The sequence below is a fragment of the Bubalus bubalis genome, chromosome 12, assembly GCF_019923935.1.
Source record: "Bubalus bubalis isolate 160015118507 breed Murrah chromosome 12, NDDB_SH_1, whole genome shotgun sequence".
Taxonomy (NCBI): Eukaryota; Metazoa; Chordata; class Mammalia; order Artiodactyla; family Bovidae; genus Bubalus; species Bubalus bubalis.
Genome location: NC_059168.1, coordinates 49,595,372 through 49,614,497, shown reverse-complemented (window position 1 = coordinate 49,614,497; position 19,126 = coordinate 49,595,372). Strand labels below are relative to the sequence as shown.

At 43.4% G+C, this 19,126-nt stretch overlaps 1 long non-coding RNA gene across 1 annotated transcript; it reads left to right on the top strand.

The window, feature by feature from the left end:
• The first annotated feature begins 976 nt into the window (after nt 1-976).
• LOC123328534 lies at nt 977-9,470 on the top strand. Its single transcript, XR_006543417.2, has 2 exons — nt 977-2,504; nt 8,916-9,470. It is a non-coding gene; the product is annotated as an uncharacterized LOC123328534 (long non-coding RNA).
• Nucleotides 9,471-19,126: the final 9,656 nt, after the last annotated feature.

Sequence of the window (19,126 nt, the reverse complement as noted above, 5' to 3'; positions counted from 1 at the left end):
CATGGGATTTTCCAGGCAAGAGTACTGGAGTGGGGTGCCATTGCCTTCTCCCTACTCTTACCTTTATTATGTCCTTCCTTCTACTTACTTTGGATTTACTTTTCTCTTCTTTTTCTGTTAATAACTTCTTAAGGTGGAACCTTAGATCATTGACTTTTTAAAAAATATTTATTTGGCTGCTCAGGGTCTTAGTTGCAGCATGTGGGATCCAGCTCCCTGACCAGGGGTGGAACCTGGGTCCCCTGCATTGGGCGTATGGAGAGTCCTGGCCACTGGACCACCAGGAAGTCCAGATCATTGACTTTTAAACTTTCTCCTTTTCTAATATAATTATTTACAGCTATCAATTTCCCTTGAAGCACTACTTTAGCTGCATTGCACAGATTTTGAAAAGCTTTATTTTCATTACCATACGGTTGGGAATACTTTCTAATTTCCTTGTTGATTTTTTTTGTTTTTTGATCATGGATAGTTTAGCAGATGTTATTTAATTTCCAAGTTATGGGTTTCTCCTAGGTATTTTGTTGTTGTTGATTTCCAATCTAACTCCATTATAATCAGAGAACAAACTAAGTATAATTTAAAATATTTTAAATTTACTGGGATTTGTTTCATGGCCCAGGATATGGTCAGACACTGAATTTGAAACATCTGGTATATAGATAAATTTGTTTGGTTCCAACACTTTTTTAGTGGGACTTCCTGCCTTTGTTAGACCCATCACTGAATGCATGCTAAGGTGCTTCAGTCATGTCTGACTCTATGGACTGTAGGCCACCAGGCTCTTCTGTCCGTAGGAGTCTGCAGGCAAGAGTATTGGAGTGGGTTTCCATGTCCTCCTCCAGGGATCTTCCCAACCCAGGGATCGAACCCACATCTTTTTTTTTTTTTTTTTCATGTCTCCTGCATTGTCAGGTGGGTTCTTTACCACTAGTGCCACCTGGGAAGCCCAAGACCCATCATGACAGAGGATTTATTCCACAAGTCATTCTGTGTTCAAAAGTTCAGAAGAATCACATCTACCCTACATACATTGTCCCCCATCACTCTAGGGTACTACCTTTGACCTGGTGACCAGCAGGTGGGGATGGCCTGGTCCTCACTTACCTTCTAAAGGCATCTGGGCTGAAGGTCTTCCTTGCTTCCCCTTCATGGTCAGGAAGGAGATGCTAAAGATCCCTGTAGCCTGCTCTCTGCCTCTCCAGAAAGTTTTTGTTTCTGGTTCAACTCCCTCACTTGGACATTTTTCTTGATCCATACCACTTACATCCCACTGTCAGAGACCCAATTTTAAGTCTTTCCCTGCTCCTTTCTGTTTCTCCTTCAAGTACAGCTGATACCCCAGCAACCCTCCTTCTGTCCACCTACTCTTAAATTCTTCTTTTATGCTCCTACGAATGGCTTCCTTACACCAACCTGTGAGTCTTGGTCCCTTCATAGATGTCACCTGAAGAAATAATGCCCTGGATATCTTTTTGTTCTTTCCCCAAAATCAGATCTTTCCTCAAAAGCAAAGTTTTCAGGATACACAGAAGATTTGCCATGGCTTCCATTGCACCTCTGTGCCTTTGCCCAGCCTGGCTATACCAACCTGCAACCATGTAAGTCCTGAGTCACTTACTACATGACAGGTTTCCAAAAATGGTCCAAACAGCTGCTTCCTGGTATTCATACTTTTGTTTAATCCCCTGTCCTGACTTGCTTCTAACCTGTGACTTGCTTCTAATGAGTGGAATGTGGCAAGAGGGATGTGATTTCCATGGAGTAACAAGCTTGCTAGAGTCTCTCTCCCTTGGTGTCTTTGAAAAACAAGTTGCCATGCATCCTACAACCATGGGGGAATGATTTCTGCCAACAACCTGCAAGAGCTCAGAAACAGAGCCTCTGTTGAGAAGCCAGTCCCGGGTAAACCTTGACTGTTGCCTTGTGAGAGGATCCAGTTAAGCTATGCTTGAACTCCTGACCCAGAGAAACTGCAAGATAAGTGTGTGCTGTGTTAAGCCACTGAGTTAGAGATGCTTTGTTACACAGTAACATAAAACAAATATACCAGGTGAAGTGGGGTGCCAAGGAATTCCCAGAAGTTCCAGCATGGCACTCCACCATCAGGGCGTGTTTTAGAAGTGGGCAGCTGAAGACCGATTCCCTACACTTCTCGGTCTTCAGGCTCCATGCATTCCTGGAAGGGGGCTAGAGTCTTGCCATACTCTTGGTCCACCAAGTTTGGCACCAGAATTTGTAAGTGGGAAAGGGTGGCAATCATCCCAAAGCTGCATTGGCTTAGTAACTACACAAATCTCAAGAAGGAAGAAACATCTCCTGACTGCCAGGAGCTGACCTGGTTCTATCAACAAGGACTTGGTGTTGCTATACAATATCCACAGCCAGATTGTGGTCTTCTGCTGAGCATAAATAATTCACAGAATATCAACATCTGCCAAGGCCACATTGTGACTATGATGGATAAAGACAAAAACAAGACCACTCCACAACACAGACAAAATGTGAGTATTATCCAAACAACAAAAAGAACTAAACATCACCTATCCTGATGAATGAGTGACTAATGCTTCTTTACCAATCCCAGCTCTGGTCTCCATCATTTTCTCCACCTTATAAACAAGATGTATTAAGATGCTATTATAGAGTGAACTTTGGTGCCCCTAAAATTCATATGCTGAAGTACATACCTCAGTACCTTGGGAGGTGACTGTATTTGAAGATAGGGTCTTTAGGAGGTGATTGTGTTAAAGGAGGTTGTTATGGTATGTCCTGGGCTTCCCAGGTGGCACTAGTGGTAAAGATCCACCTGCCAATGCAAGAGATACAGGTTCGATCCCTGAATTGGGAAGATCCTCTGGACTATGGAATGGCAACTCACTCCAGAGTTCATACCTGTAAATTTCCATGGAAAGAGGAGCCTAATGGGCTATAGTCCATGGAGTTGCAAAGAGTCAGACACTGCTGAGCACAGACACACACAGTGTATCCAAATCTGATCTGACTGCTGTCCTTATAAGAAGAGGAAATTTGGACACATGATAGATTTGGACACCCAGGGGCACTTGGGTTTGGAGGGACAACCATGTGAGTCCATAGCAGGAAGGTAACCATCGTTGAGCCAAGGAAAGAGGCCTCAGGAGGAACTAAATCCACCAACGTCTTGATTTTGGACTTCTGGCCTTCAGAACATGAGAAATTTTTAACTTCTGGTGTTCAAGCCACCCAGTCTATGGAGTCCTAGCAAACTCTTATAGAATTTCAGAATTACACTGACTTCCTGAAAACACTCAATTCAGGGCAAAGCCTTGCTTCCTTAAACCTCTCCCAAGATCACCTAACAACAAAGTCAAATCCTTTAATAAGCCCTCCCAACACCCTCTTTCTGAGATGACACACACATTCCTCAAAGTATGCATTCTTCCTAGTTGCAAAGAGCAAGAAATCCAACTAATTCAACTTCAGCTGTGTCTCTGGTGGTCTTTGCCTGAAGGGTGTTGATAACTACAGTTCTCCTTGAAGCCACTTTGGCCAGCACTGAAAGCCATCCCTTGTGTTTTCACTGGGCTTACATCAGACCTGGTGTGGGGAAAAGCTCTCCCAATGTTGGCATATTTCCATTCTCTGCCCCTCTTCCTGTTCTCCAACTCCTTCCCTCCCTACGTCCACATGGGTGACTCAGTGATGAGGTGAATGGTTCCTTGTCTCCAGAAACCTGGCACAGCGATGGTGCCTGTGTGACTGATTTTTAACAGAAGGGGCTTAATGATATATCTGGATGAACTGAGGCCTCCTGGGAGAGTCAGAAGTTGAGCACTCCTGGGAGAGTGCTGGAGAAACTGAGTGGTCACCACTCAGCCAACTTCTGACTCTGGTTTTCTCAGTGGAATATGCAGACAGAGGCAAACGCTGGATTGCTGGACATTGGAGAGAAATTTTTTTTTCAGAGATGGGAGGAAATGCAAAGAGACTAGAGACAAGGAAACCACAGAAGGCTATTGGGGAAGAAGGAAAGTCAGGGTGTTGGTCAGGGAGTTTTTTTTATCATGTTTTATTGTCCATGAGTAATGAAAAATTCAGGACATTTTCAGTAAAATGTAAATTGCATACCAGTCTCTGGGAGGTGAACTTTGGGGTCTCTTGACAGTGCAGCATTTGACTTCAAGGAGGCCTGGGGAAGAGAGAAGGCTTCCAAAGAAGGATGAGTCACACACAGGTGACAACAGTCTAAATGTCGTTTTTATTATGAATCTAAACAAAACTACAATTTTTTAAGTGACCTGAATAATTGGTGCATTTTTACATGACAGGTGAGTGATTGTTCTCTTCTTCTTGTTCAGTCACTAAGTTCATGTCTGATTCTTTGCAACCCCATGGACTGTAGCCCACCAGACTCCTCTTTCCATGCAATTTCCCAGGCAAGAATACTGAAGTGAGCTGTCATTTCCTTCTCCAGGAGGTCTTCTTGACTCAGGGATTGCACCTGAGCCTCCTGCATTGGCACATGGAGTCTTTATTGCTGAGCCACCAGGGAAGCCCCAGTTGTTCTCTAAAACCTCTCAAAAACCCTTAACTTGCTACCCAGCAGATGTATGGTGTGCATTGTATTTTGTCTCCAGTGGTCCCTGTACCCCTTCTAGAAACCACTGCATTCATTTCTTCAACACACTTACTAAATATTAATACATGAGCATTTCAATGCCAAGTGAAGAGTTTAGAATGATAACTCTAATAGGACTCTTGGCCCCACGATGGAACAATGTTCTCATCCACAGATGCATATCAGACTCACCTGGGGGACTTCCAAATCTACTGAAGCCCAGGCCCCACCACTGGTTAGTTAGCTCAGAACCTTCTGGGGCCCCAACATCAGTATTTTTTTTTTTTTTTGGCCACACCATGTAGCTTGCAAGATCTTAGTTTCCTGACCAGGGATTGAACCCACACCCTCAGAAGTGAAAGTGGAGAGTCTTAATCACCAGATCACCAGGGAATTCCCCAAGCACCAGTATTTTAATAGCAGCCCTGGCAATGCTACGTGCAGCCAGGATCAAGAGACAGACTGACAAAAAGAAAATTACAAGGTGTTGGAGTGTATGTGACAAAGATCTAAGGCAGCCCATAAGCAGGCCCTCCCTCCAGGGAGGGCCTCCTAGCTAAATGTTATCGCAACAGAGCCCTATGTTTTGAACAGGAGTTAGTAGGATAACAGAATTCCAGGGAGAGGCCTTGAGGCACGAGTGAGTGTTACCTAGAGCATGGAATTCAGCCTGGTGGACCCACCAATGGAAGTAAGTGATAGGGAGGCAGAGAGATAAGAGTCACCAGTAGATGAAGGGCCTGTGCGCTGGGCGGAGTTGGCCCCCATCCACAAGGCACTGCTGAGCACCCACAGGTCCTAAGCAAAGGAGCTGCACAATCAAATGTGCACTTTAGCATCAAAAACATTTTGTATTGGGGTATAGCTGATGAACAATGTTGATAGGCTCAGGTTATCAGCGAAGGGACTCAGCCATACATACACATGTATCCATTCTCCCCCAAAGCCCCCTCCCATCCAGGCTGACAAATGTGAGCTTTAGAAGGATCCCTCAGGCCACGGCGGGAGGGGAGATTGGAGGGACCCAGAATGGAAGTGTTAAGACAAGTTAGGAGAGACAATGGGGGGCCCTGGCCAGGCCCTGGCAAAGGATGAAGAAAAGTGAAGTGATAACAAGGAAGTGAAACCCCACCGCACTAGATGGTGAGTTGAATGGGGGAGAGGGACAACAAGAAACTTCCTGGAATTAGCACCAGAAAGGGCCTCCTGACCACACCCTCTGGCTGCTACTCAGCAGCCACAAGACTCTCAATTCTAAGGTCCTGCAGTGACCCTTCATGCTGTAAGAGCAGTAGAGGAACAGAGGAGCCTGTCTCTTTATTTCCTCCATGCTTAGAAACACCCATTTCTTCTAGATCCTCCCAACTCCTTCACCACAGCCTCCTCCTGAAGTCTTTTGAACTCCCCCTGCTGCCCAACCCTTAGCAGAGTCTTACTGCCTCAAGCAGCTTCCCTTTGGCCCCAAACTGAAAAGGCCAGAGACCTAGAGTCCCATCTCATTTCTGCCACCTGTTACCCTTATGGACTTTTGCAAGTCATCTCATGGAAACTCAGTAAACTTTAGCTGCTTCATCTGCAAAATGGGAATAATAACACTTGTAAAGATGTGAAGATTAAGAACTAATGTAACATAGAAGGAACCAAGCAAATTGTAGAAAACTAAAAATAGTTGATACCAGTAATATAGAAATCTCATCTCTTTTAAGGGCTTCCCTAGTGGCTCTGTAATAAAGAATCTGCCTGCCAATGCAGGAGACTCGGGTATTATTCCTTGATCAGAAGATCCCCTAGAGAAGGAAATGGCAACCCACTCCAGTATTCTTGCCTTGGAAATCCCATGGGCAGAGGAGCGTGGTGGGCTACAGTCCATGGGGTTGAAAAGAGTCAGACACAACTTGGTAACTGAGCAAGCCCAAGCACACATCTCTTTAAAAAAGAGAAGAAATAAAAAAGGACAAGCCAGGTTAGAAAATCTGCAAAGATCATAAAGAGGCTAAAGAAAAAAACAGAAGGAAGAAGGGAGAGATGGAGGGAGGAAAGAGAGAAAAAGAAAAATACAATAGCCAATGGATAAATGAGAAGCCCCTCATTAACTAATCAAATAAAAGCAAATTACTTCTGCTGAAGGATGGTGGTGATGGTCACACAACAAGAAACATAAACTTAATTTCACAGACATGTACACTCAAAAATGATTAATATGGTAAATTTTGTGAAGTGTATTTTACCACAGTTTAAAAGATAAAATATAATATTCCTTTAATCAAGCAAAATAAAACAGCTAAGGATTACATTTTTTCACCACTTAAATTGGCAGAAGCAAAAGCATGGCGGCATTCAGTCGAAATGTACAGGTTTTGTGTAATGCTGTCCAGCACCATTTAAAATGTGGATGTCCCTTGACCTAGAAATTCCAGTGCAGGAATCTGTCCAAGGGAAATATTGACACATATGTGCAAACACGCATGCACATACACACACTCACACACACACTCTGAAGCATTAGAAGTGAAGCTGGGCTCACTGGGGCATTAGAACGATAAAAAACAATCTCACACAGTCCTTAAAATGAAAAGTTACATGGCTGTTTGAACAAATGAGGAAGATCTTTATATTCACACCAAACTCGTGACTTCTGCAGAGAGACTTCCGTTTTGATTCTCTGTACTTCTGTATTACTTCCCTGGCAGTCCAGTGGTTAAGACTCTGAGCTTCCACTGCAGGGAGCTTCTATATTGCTGATTTTTTTTATACCAAGCACAACTTTTATAATTCATTTAGTTTTAATAATTTTTTTTTTTTTTTTTTTTTTTGCTGTGCTGGGTCATTTTTGCTCCGTGGGCTTTCTTTAATTGCATCAAGCTAGGGCTACTCTTTATTGCAATGTACAGTCTTCTTGTGGTGGTGGCTTCTCTTGTTGTAGATCTAGGCTCTAGGGCACTCGGGCTTCAGTAGTTGCAGCTTCCCGGCTCTAGAGCACAAGGTCAGTAGTAGCGGTGCACGGGCTTAGTTGCTCCATGGCATGTGGGATCTTCCTGGACCAGGGACCAAACCCACATCTCTTGCATTGGCAAGTGGATTCTTCACCACTGAGCCACCAGGGAAGCCCTTAATGATTTTTTTTTTTTTTTTGACTGAATGCTTCTTGAGCGCTCACTCTATGACTTGTCCAGTTGGGAACGTTCCTCCACTTCAAAATCTAATAGCCTTGTTCTTCCCAGCAGCTACAGTGCTCTCCACAACAGGGCCTCCCTGTCGTTTCTCATGACCATAAATAATTCTGCAGGGAAGAGTGCTGGGGAGAGGAGCAGGGCAGAGGAAACCATGGGTATTCTTGTGACTCTCATTCAAGAGATGCATCATGCTACCAGCATTCTCAGCCACCTTCTCTCTGCTGGCCTCTGCCATGACCTCATGCCAGCCCCTGAGACCCCACCAGCCTTTGAATGCCACTGCCCTGGCATCTGTTATTTTCATGATGGAGAGTGGAGGCTTCTCATTTTTGCTTCTTCATTCCTTGCCAGAGTTTGGCTGCCCCCCAGCATCCAGAGGTCTTTTAACATGCAGCCTGGCTTCACAGACTGTTGGTAGCCTTAGTGAGGAAGCATCTCTGCTCACATTCCCTCTCATCTGTAGGCCATAAGTCATCCTTCCCAGGGGCTCAGAGATTTATTTTCCTTATTCCTAAGAAGGAAACTCACTTCTCTGTGAGTTTGAATCTAACAAAGATTAGATTCTAATCCATTCCCCCTTGTGGCCCAGAATTCCAGTCCAAGGGTCAGCTTCTCTCCATGTGTGTATGAACATACTTAGTCCAAACCCAGAGGTACATCTACAGAGAGAAATATGTTTTACAGTCTCCCAGAAATGAGGCATCCATAAAATTATTTTCTTCAGTTGGCCCTTGTATACACACATGTACAACTTTGGAAAAAAACACATCCTGGGCTTCATATTTGATACTTTTTTCCACAAAACAACCACGTGGATATGGACAGTGTCCCCATCTGTCAAGACCCACCCTCCTTGTTCTGGGAAGCAGAATACTGCATATGGAGGTTAAGTCACTTGTCCAAGTCGCTGCCTCTGGTAGGTGCTGGAGTCAAACTCACATACTCTCACTTCAGAATCCAGACTTTCACCTGCTTCACCATACCTCCTCCTTTCATTACCAGCTCATATTTTCTTTAAGGAGATATATTTGTTTATATCTTCCATTATGAAGTTTTTTTTTCAGGAATAAAAATAGTTTAATTTGGGTAATTACATTAGATCATTATTTTTCTTACTAATTTTTTTTTCTTTGAAATACAAGGAACACAGAAGCATGTTAAACACAACCACTGGGGAAGCAAATAGCAAAATTCAATTAGTGTGGTCACTAACTCTACAGGACAAATGATCAGTTTTCTTCAACAAATAAATACAAGGAAAAAAAAAGAGGAAGCAGAAACTAGAGATTTAAAGAGACTTAAGAGACTGGTCAAGCTTTCCCAATGTCTCAGCAGTAAGGAATCTGCCTGCAATGCAGAAGACACGAGTTCCTGTTGGGTTGGGAGGATCCCCTGGAGGACAGCACAGGCAACCCACTCCAGTATTCTTGCCTAGAGAATCCCATGGACGGAGGAGCCTGGCAGGCTACAGTCCATAGCATCGCAAATAGTCTGACATGGCTGAAGCGACTGAGCACGGAGGCACACAAGAGACTTGTCAACCCATTAGAGTAATTGGGCATTATTTGATTCCCGATCCAAACAAATGAATAATAATGACAGCATTTAAGAGACTTTGGGGAAATTTGAACTCTGGGTTTTTGTTCATCACAAGGAATTATTGTTTATGCTATTAAAGATGATAATGGTATTGTGGATAATTTTTTTCATTTTTATTTTGTACTGGAGTATAGCCTATTAACAATGCTGTGATAGATTCGGGTGGACAGTAAAGGGACTCAGCCATACGTATACAAGTATCTATTCTCCCCCAAACTCCCCTCCCATTCAGGCTACCACATAACATTGAGCAGAGTCCCCAGTACTATAGAACAGGATCTAGTTGGTTATCCATTTTAAATACCCACTGTGTACTTGTCAACCCCAAATTCCCTATCTCTTCCCCTCACCCCGTTCTTCCCCCATGGCAACCATAAGTTCATTCTCTAAGTCTGTGAGTCTATTTCTGTTTCGCAGATAAGTTCACTTGCATCATTTCTTTTTAGATTCTGCATATAAGAGCTGTCATACAATATTTCTCCTTCTCTATCTGACTTATTTCACTCAGCATGACAATCTCTAGGTCCGTTCACATTGCTGCAAAGGGCATTACTTCATTCTTTTTAATGGCTGAGTACTATTCCGTTGTGTATATGTACTATATCTTGTTTATTCATTTCTGTCGATGGACATCTAGGTTGCTTATATGTCTTAGCTATTGTAAACAGTGCTGCAATGAACATTGGGGTGCATATATCCTTTCAGACCATGTTTTCCTCTGGGTATATGCCCAGGAGTGGGATTGGAAACACACACAAAGGAAGGGGGAAGAGTATGAACCTGTGTGTACATATCACCCAGCTTGTGAAGATCATGCTAGCATCTCTAGTATCAGTATCCCATAGAAGGGTTTGGGAATCCCAGACCTAGGTCATTGTGAGTAGCTCCTCCAGGAATTGGTCAGAAGAACACAGTGAGGATGATCCAGGTAGTGCCCAGGAAAGAGCAGGCCAGACCCACAGAGGAAGCACAAGGATCATGAAAATTGTGGGGTGTAGTAGCAGTAGGTGCTCAAAATTCCCAGGGGGGCTGCTGGCAGCAGTCAGGTTCCAGCCCGAAGCCATTCTTATCCTAAATCTCCTGGGATGGACACTTTGAAACACAGCCGAGATCCCAGTTCAAGGGAGGGTTAGCTGCCCTAACTGGCTGGGGGCATTGTCTGCAGATTTGGGTCAGGCCCTTCGGTATGGCCTGAGCAGCAGAGGGCACCTGCTCAGCCCCTTTTGGGACAACTCCAGTTCCAGAGCCCCGAAGGGGGACTGAAGCCATCTTAGCTCTCTTCCCTTTGCCCAGTCTCACTTCCTTCCTCCCCTTCCACAGGAGGTAATCCTAGGGCACTCCTTGACAAACATCCTGCGCCTTAAACCATCTCAGAGTCTACTTGCCCGGAAACCCGATGTGCAATACTACTTGTCTCTAAAAAGCATTACAGCCCTGAGCCCTAGTGGCTCAGTGGTAAAGAATCCACCTGCCAAAGCAGGAGACACAGGTTTGATCCCTGATCTAGGAAGATCCCATGTGCCTCAGAACAGCTAAGCCCGTGCACCACATAACTATTGAGCCCAGGAGCCACAACTACTGAAGCTCACCTGCTATAGAGACCGTGCTCCACAACAAGAGAAGCCCCTGCAATGAGAATCCCACACAAAACCACTAGAGAATAGCCCCTTCTCACTGCAACTAGAGAAAAGCCTTCACAGCAATGAAGACCCATTACTGTGAAAAATAAAGAAATAAATTTTCAAATAAAACAAATAAAAAGCATTATTAATACAGTCACCCAGAGAGTCATCCTATTGGGACAGTAAGGACTGCTACACCTTATTCACAGAAAACACAGATATCAGGACAGGAGAGTGAAAGTGAAAGTCATTCAGTCATGTCCGACTCTTTGCAACCCCATGGACTATACAGTCCATGAAATTCTCCAGGCCAGGATACTGGAGTGGGTAGCCACTCCGTTCTCCAGGGGATCTTCCCAACCCAGGGGTCGAAACTAGGTCCCCTGCATTGCAGGCAGATTCTTTCCAGCTAAGCCACAAGAAAGACAAAGCAAACGGGAGAGATGTTTACACAGTATGTGTCTGAGGAAGATGCAAAGCACATTTGAGGAGAAGGGGATGCAGCTTGCTTTATTTCTCTGGGAGGGCTGAGGAGCTGAGCCAGTTAAAGGTAATTCAGTCTCTTCCTGATCCAAGCAGTCTTCTAGGACTTCATTCAACCCCCCGCACCCCCACCTGCCAGGGAGAATGCTCAACGTTGGGTCACTCTTTCTTTTTCCCTCCTCCCCAAGCAGGTCCAAGAGCCAGAGGTTCACCTGAAGCATCTGCCACTGGTGTAGCCCAGAGCCTTTTTCCCTGGCTGATCTCCTGACTTGCACATTACCTGAAATCTGAAGGCTGCTTTACTTTCATCTCTGGCTTGGGCAACCTTCCCTGGGGCCCTCTTTATGGGGTCAGTTCACCCCTGACGTAGTGATACCCTCATCTCTGCAAACGTATCAGTCAACCCCTCAGGGAACTTCTACATTTCTCCCTGAGGCCCTGGATCATTCTTGGACCTCTACACTCGCTGAGCTGATCATTCAGGTAAAGGGAACTGCTGCTGCCAAGAACACTCGAGTGGGTTGCCATTTTCTTCTCCAATGCAGGAAAGTGAAAAGTGAAAGTGAAGTTGCTCAGTCGTGTCTGACTCTTAGCGACCCCATGGACTAGGTGCTCTCTAAGGCCAGATTGCCTAATTTCCATGATGTCTTTTTTTTTTTTTTTTTTTTGGAAACTGCTGCATGGTTTATGAGATCTCAGTTCCCCTACCATAGACTGAACCTAGGCCACAGCTATGAAAGCACCAAGTTCTAACTACTGGACCATCAGGGTCCCTGTGATGGGTTTTTTGAATGTGTCACCTTGATTCTTGATTAGGCTATAGTCTTGGCTATTTATTAACTATGTATCTACACATACACACCCATTCGTAATTCACACGGTATGATAAATTTTATGAAAAAATAATCAAGATGGGTGAGGCTTGGACACACAGGGAGGGACATTTAGCACAGAGCCTAACACACAGTTTTAGTTATTTCTGTTACCGTCGCTAAGTCACCTGAACCAGCTAGAAACCTCTCTTTGCCTGGAGAATTCCATAGACAGAGGAGCCTGGTGGGCTACAGTCCATGGGGTCTGCACAGAGTCAGACACAACTAAATCGACCAACACTAACATATCACACCCACCACTGCATATCTTCTGTGGTGATCAACTCTCAGATTCTTCAGTTTTTTTTATCCCCATCCCCACTCTGTGAGTCAGCGCTTCTTGATCTCTTACCTAGACAGCTTCTTCCATCCCTCACTGCCTCTTTCCTTGCTCCCCTCTGCCTAAATTCTGTTGAGATTTATATCAACATAGATTCAGATCGCTGCTCTATCACTTAGGACCGGGAGAGCCTGGGCTTTTTCCTTTGGTTCTATCTTGGCTTGCGCTGTCATAACAAAACACGGTAGACTGGGTAGCTTAAATAAAAGTCATTTATCTCTCACAGCTCTGGAGGCTGAGAAGTTTAGAATCAAGGGACCAGCCATTTCAGCTCTTGGTGGGGGCCCCTTCCTGGCTTACAGACAGCCACGTTCTTACTGGTGCCCACATGGCCTTTCCTCCCTGCACATGCAGAGAGAGGGGGGAAGTTTTCATGTTTCCTTCTTTTCTTAGATGGGGACTTTCCAGGTATCTCAGTGGTTAAAAAAAAAAAAAAAAAAAAAATCCACCTGCCATTGCAGGAGACGCAGGAGAAACAGGTTCAGTCCCTCAGTCAGGAAGATCCCCTGGAGGAGGGTATGGCAACCTTCTCCAGTATTCTTGCCTGGAGAATTCCATAGACAGAGGAGCCAGGAGGGCTACAGTCTATGGGGTCTCCAATCCAGGAGACAACACAATTGAGCACACGCTCACCCTTTTCTTAGATTAGAGCACTAATTCCATCATGAGGTCTCCACCCTCATGGCCTCATCTAAACCTAATTCCCTCCCAACAGCCCCACCTCCTAATATCAATGCTCTAGGTTATAGGCTTCAACATATGTATTCTGGTGGGGCATAAACATTCAGTCCCTAACAAACTCCCTAGATCTTTGTTTCCTCATTAGTAAAATGAAGGTAATAATACTTCCCCCAGGGTAGTCATAAGGACTCAACAACCCAGTAGTAACTGTGGTTGAGATGATTATTATTGAGATAACATAATTAAAACTTAAAACACCAAGTTGGCCACATAGAAAAGATTGCATAAATATCAGTTATTATTGGTGGCATTACACACTCCTTAAGACTCAGCTCAAATGTCCACAGGCATGTGGATCAGCCCATGTCACCACTGAATCTTGTAGACTTGTTCTGTTATATCCATCACATGTCATCACATCCATTTATTTATGTGTCTATTTCCCATTACAGACCATGAACATATCAAGGTTAGAGGTCCAGATGCCTGCACCCCGTCTGTTGCCCAGCACCTGATGGGCACTAGGAAATGCTTGTTGAATAAATACACGAGCAAATGAAAGCATGAGCCAGGGCAAGTGACACTCAGATTCTCAGGTGAGGGCTCCCTGGTTTCCTCAACCGCTCACAGCATGTATTGGCCTATGCTTCGTGGACAAAAATTGGTATGTTTGCTTCAGTTGACAGAGAGCTAGGAGTCAGAGTTCCTGTCCTGGACCAAACCTGGCAGCTGTATTAGCATGTGATTTAAATGTTGATGGGCATTATGGACTGAATGTGTCTCCTCCCCAAATTCGTTATGCTGGAAGTCCTAATCCCCAGCACCTGAGAATATAGCCCTGCTTGAATATAAGGCCTTAAAAGAGATGATTAAATTAAAATGAGGTTATTAGGGTAGGGCTCAAATCTAGTCTGACTGGTGCCCTTATAAGGAGGAATATGGATACCCAGAGAGACATCAGGGATGGACATGCTCAGAGGACGACCATTGTTAGGGTACAGTGAGAAGGCAGCCGTCTACAAGCCAGGAAAGAGGCCTTGGAGGAAGCCAAACCTAGTCACACCCTGACTTTGGACTTCCAGCATGCACACTGTGAGAAAATGGATTTTTGTTGTTTAAGACACAGCCTCGGGTGTTCTGTTACGGCAGCCCTAGCAAACGAACACAATGGGTGAGTTCCCATTCCTGTTTCCCCTACCATTTCTATATTGGAACTCTCCCATAACTTCCTTAAACATTTTCCCATCGATTCCAGATTTCATTTGATCTTAATTTCAGGACTCTGACAGTTTATTCCACCCATCATCACTATGCCCAAAATGACCCTGTCCCTTTAACATGTCCAGAAACCTCTTGTGAAGAATTCATACTCAGCTTGGGAGCATTTATTGGGCCACATGGAACGATGCAAATAGAACAATACTGAAAGTAGCTCAGAAAATGCTGCAGAGAAGTAATTAGCCTAGTGTGGGGAAAATGATAAAAATGAACTAAAGTAGTTGAACCACTCCCTTTCATATAGTACATCTCACCTACAATATTCTTTCACATACTTGATCTCCCTGATCCTCATGACAGCTCAATTACTATCTTCATTTCTTAGATGAGAAAATTGAAGCTCAGAGAATGAAGTGACTGGCCCAGAGCCCAGGGTTAGTAGGTAATGGTACCACCACTGGGACCCAGGTCTCCTGACCTCACGTGCTGTCTGAGGTGCTTTATTAGAAAAGAGGAGTTTTACCAGAAATTCATGTACAGATGTAAGAGCTCGACCCTAAAGAAGGCCGAGTGCATAAGAACTGATGCTTTTGAATCGTGCTGCTGGAGAAGACTCCTGATAGTCCCTTGGAGTTCAAGGAGATCAAACCAGCCAATCCTAAAGGAAATCAGTCCTGAATATTCATTGGAAGGACTGATGCTGAAGCTGAAGTTCCAATACTTTGGTCACCTGATGCGAAGAGCCAACTCATTGGAAAATACCTTGATGGAAAGATTGAGGGCAGGAGGAGAAGGGGGCGTCAGAGGGTGAGATGGTTGGATGGCAACACTGACTCAATGGACAAGAGTTTGAGCCAACTCCTGGAGATACTGAAGGACAGGGAAGCCTGGTGTGCTGTAGTTCATGGGGTCACAAAGGGTCGAACACAGCTTAGCAACTGAACAACAACAACCTCAAAGAACACATTTGCCGCTTTCCTTTCTGGAGGTACAAAGATAATAAATAAAACCTTTTTCTCTACTTGCCTGTTCTAAATTGTTACTCCCTTCCCAGTAAGCTTGTAATTAGCTTTTGGTAAGGCTTCACTGGGAGGAAGCTGTTAAATTTGGCTTCAAGCCAAAGAGGAACACACTGCATAAAAGAGACAGAAAAAGAATATGAATTTTCAAATGAGCAAATCAGCTAAAAAGAAAATAGAAATTTTGCATGTTCCGTAAGTAGGAGGGTAAAAAAAAAAAAGAGTATCCAGAAGGGGCCAGTTTTCTAGTAATTATGCAAATTAAAAAGAAATTAGAAATGAATGAAAATCGGTGGCAACTACAACAATGATTCCAAAAAGCCGAGAGAATTTATCCTTCACAGAAGCTCTCGAGGGTTTTGTTTGCTTTAAATCATTCGCAGCATCCTTTCTGGTGGTCTTTTCCATAGACCCAGGCAAGGGGTGCTGGCACTTAGCAGAAGTCCCTCCACACACAGGGCTTCCCTGGTGGCTCAGAAGGTAAAGAATTTTGCCTGCAATGTCGGAGACCCAGGTTCGATCCCTGGTGGGGAAGATCCCCTGGGGGAAGGCATGGCAACCCAGTCCAGTATTCTTGGCTGGAGAATCCCATGAATAGAAGAGCCTTGTGGGCTACGGTCCATGAAGTCTCAAAGAGTCGGACACGACTGAAGCCACTTAGCACACATGCACACTCCAGACACAAGCACCAACAGACCCAGCACAGGCTTCCTCGGCTGTAAGTGCCGGAAGCAAAGGGTGACCGCATCTCAGTGCCAGGGAGCTTTGTGGGCTGTGCTGCTGACAGCACCGGAGATGATGTGCTATTGTGTTTAGGGATGACTGGAATGATAGAGGCACTTACCCGAGCACTTCTGTCACTCAAACTTTTTCTCTCATAGATTCTTGCTTAACGATGATTCCCAGGAGTATCCCACGCCCATTATCTTGCTACTTTTCCTGTTCCAGTCTGTGCCTCCAAAAATTAGCACAGGAATTCCTGCAGCTGCAGGCATTGCTCACAGATTAGCACAGTATTCCCAACAGCTGCATGTGACAGCTAAGGAATATTTTGCAGTAATGAACAGCTCATATTATTCTTTAATTTGTGCATGTGTAGGTCCGGACATAATACTTATGAAGCAAAATACAGATTCTTTCTAATGGCCGCAAGATTGACTTTGAATGCCATAAATGCAAATAGTTTCGTTTTTTATGAAATTCTTTATTGAATTCAATTACGCCTACAAAAATATTATTTTTTAAAATGCTAATGTGACTTTGAAATTTGTTAATAATTATTTGTATTTTGCTTTAGAATACTAATGTTAATATTCTAAAAGAAAATATTTAAAACATGAATGAATTTTTTGTTGTTGTTTACCTATTGAATTCACATTTTTTATGAAAATAAAGTTGGTCCTCATTATTCATGGACACCATAGTTGAAAATTATGTACTTGCTAAAGTTCATTTTTAACCCCCAAATCAATCTCACAGTGATTTTGTAGTCACTTTAAGACACACACAGAATGCTGGAATATTTGAGCTCCCAAGGTACATGTTCCCCAGAGGAGGCCACACAAGGCAACACTCTGCCTTCTTATTTCAGCTCTTATACTATAAATAAGTATTCTTTTTGCAGTCTATGTAGTACCTCATTTTTCTCATTTTTGTTGGTGATTTCACTGTTTAAAATGGCCCAGCCAGAGTGATGAAGTGCTGTCTAGTGTTCTTGAGAATAAGATTGTGACATGCTTTACAGAGAAAAATGCACTTGTTACGTAAGTTTAGTACAGGCATTTTATGCTGTTGGCTGTGTGCATTCAATGTTAATAAATCAACAATACATCCTAAATAAGGTGTCTTTCAACAGAAACACACATAAAACAAGTTTACGTATGGATCAGCTGATAAAAACGCTCTGACCACATGTTTACAGGAAACTGACTATCTCTTGGATATTTGATATTTGATATTCACCAATTCAGCATTGGCAGCAACTTTATGGTACAAAACTTCCCTGAATAAGGAAAATCACCTGTATGTTTAAATTTTGTATACTTTGAATATTAAATTATTATATTACTTATGCATTTGTATACATACATATATAATATATAATTATTACTTATATATTTATAATGTATAAATATATTAATTACTATCTTTGGAACACAAGTTATGTAAAACTCTTGATACCAACACAATTACTAATTATGCTTAAATGAGAACAGAAGAAAAATTTGTGGAATAAATTTCCAGTAATTTATTAGAAATGTTTTTATTAGTATATCTTAATTGTGGTCTTCTTTTAAATGTCCCCAGTTTATGAATAGAATGCCCATAATCTGCATAATATTTTTCAAATTCAATTATCTGTGATAGTTTGCCCACTTTCACTCACAAAAACCATCACTTATCACATTTTCTAAATTATATTATGAAATTGAATTTCTTATGCAGGAGGATAAAATATATTTTCTTTATCAGTATGCTAGTTTGCTTTATAGATTAAATATTTAAACACATGGCATGTGAGTCTCCATTTATATTCTGGCCTGGGATCTGCAAACATTAGGGTAGTAGTTTGTAGTAGCAAACTACTGAAAACAGTGTAAATGTAAATCAATGTGTATTAACTAAATACTATATGATTCACCCATATAATATTGTAGAATCTTCAGTTCAGTTCAGTTCAGTCACTCAGTCATGTCCTACTCTTTGCGACCCTAGGAATCGCAGCAAGCCAGGCCTCCCTGTCCATCACCAACTCCTGGAGTTTACCCAAACTCATGTCCATCAAGTCGATGATGCCATCCAACCATCTCATCCTCTGTTGTCCCCTTCTCCTCCTGTCCTCAATCTTTCCCAGCATCAGGGTCTTTTCAAATGAGTCAGCTCTTCGCATCAGATGGCCAAAGTATTGGAGTTTCAGCTTCAACATCAGTCTTCCCAATGAACACTTAGGACTGATCTCCTTTAGGAGAGACTGGTTGGATCTCCTTGCAGTCCAAGGGACTCTCAAGAGTCTTCTCCAACACCACAGTTCAGAAGCATCAATTCTTTGGCACTCAGCTTTCTTTATAGTCCAACTCTCACATCCATACATGACTACTGGAACAACCATAGCCTTGACTAGATGGACCTTTGTTGGCAGAGTAACGTCTCTGCTTTTTAATATGCTGTCTGCTGCTGCTAAGTTGCTTCAGTCGTGTCCAACTCTGTGCGACCCCATGGACGGCAGCCCACCAGGCTCCCCTGTCCCTGGGATTCTCCAGGCAAGAACACTGGAGTAGGTTGCCATTTCCTTCTCCAGTGCATAAAAGTGAAAAGTGAAAAGTAAAGTCGCTCAGTCGTGTCCGACTCTTAGCAACCCCACGGACTGCAGCCTACCAGGCTCGTCCATCCATGGGATTTTCCAGGCAAGAGTTCTGGAGTGGGGTGCCATTGCCTTCTCCAATATGCTGTCTAGGTTGGTCATAACTTTCCTTCCGAGGAGTATGCGTCATTTAATTTCATGACTGCAGTCACCATCTG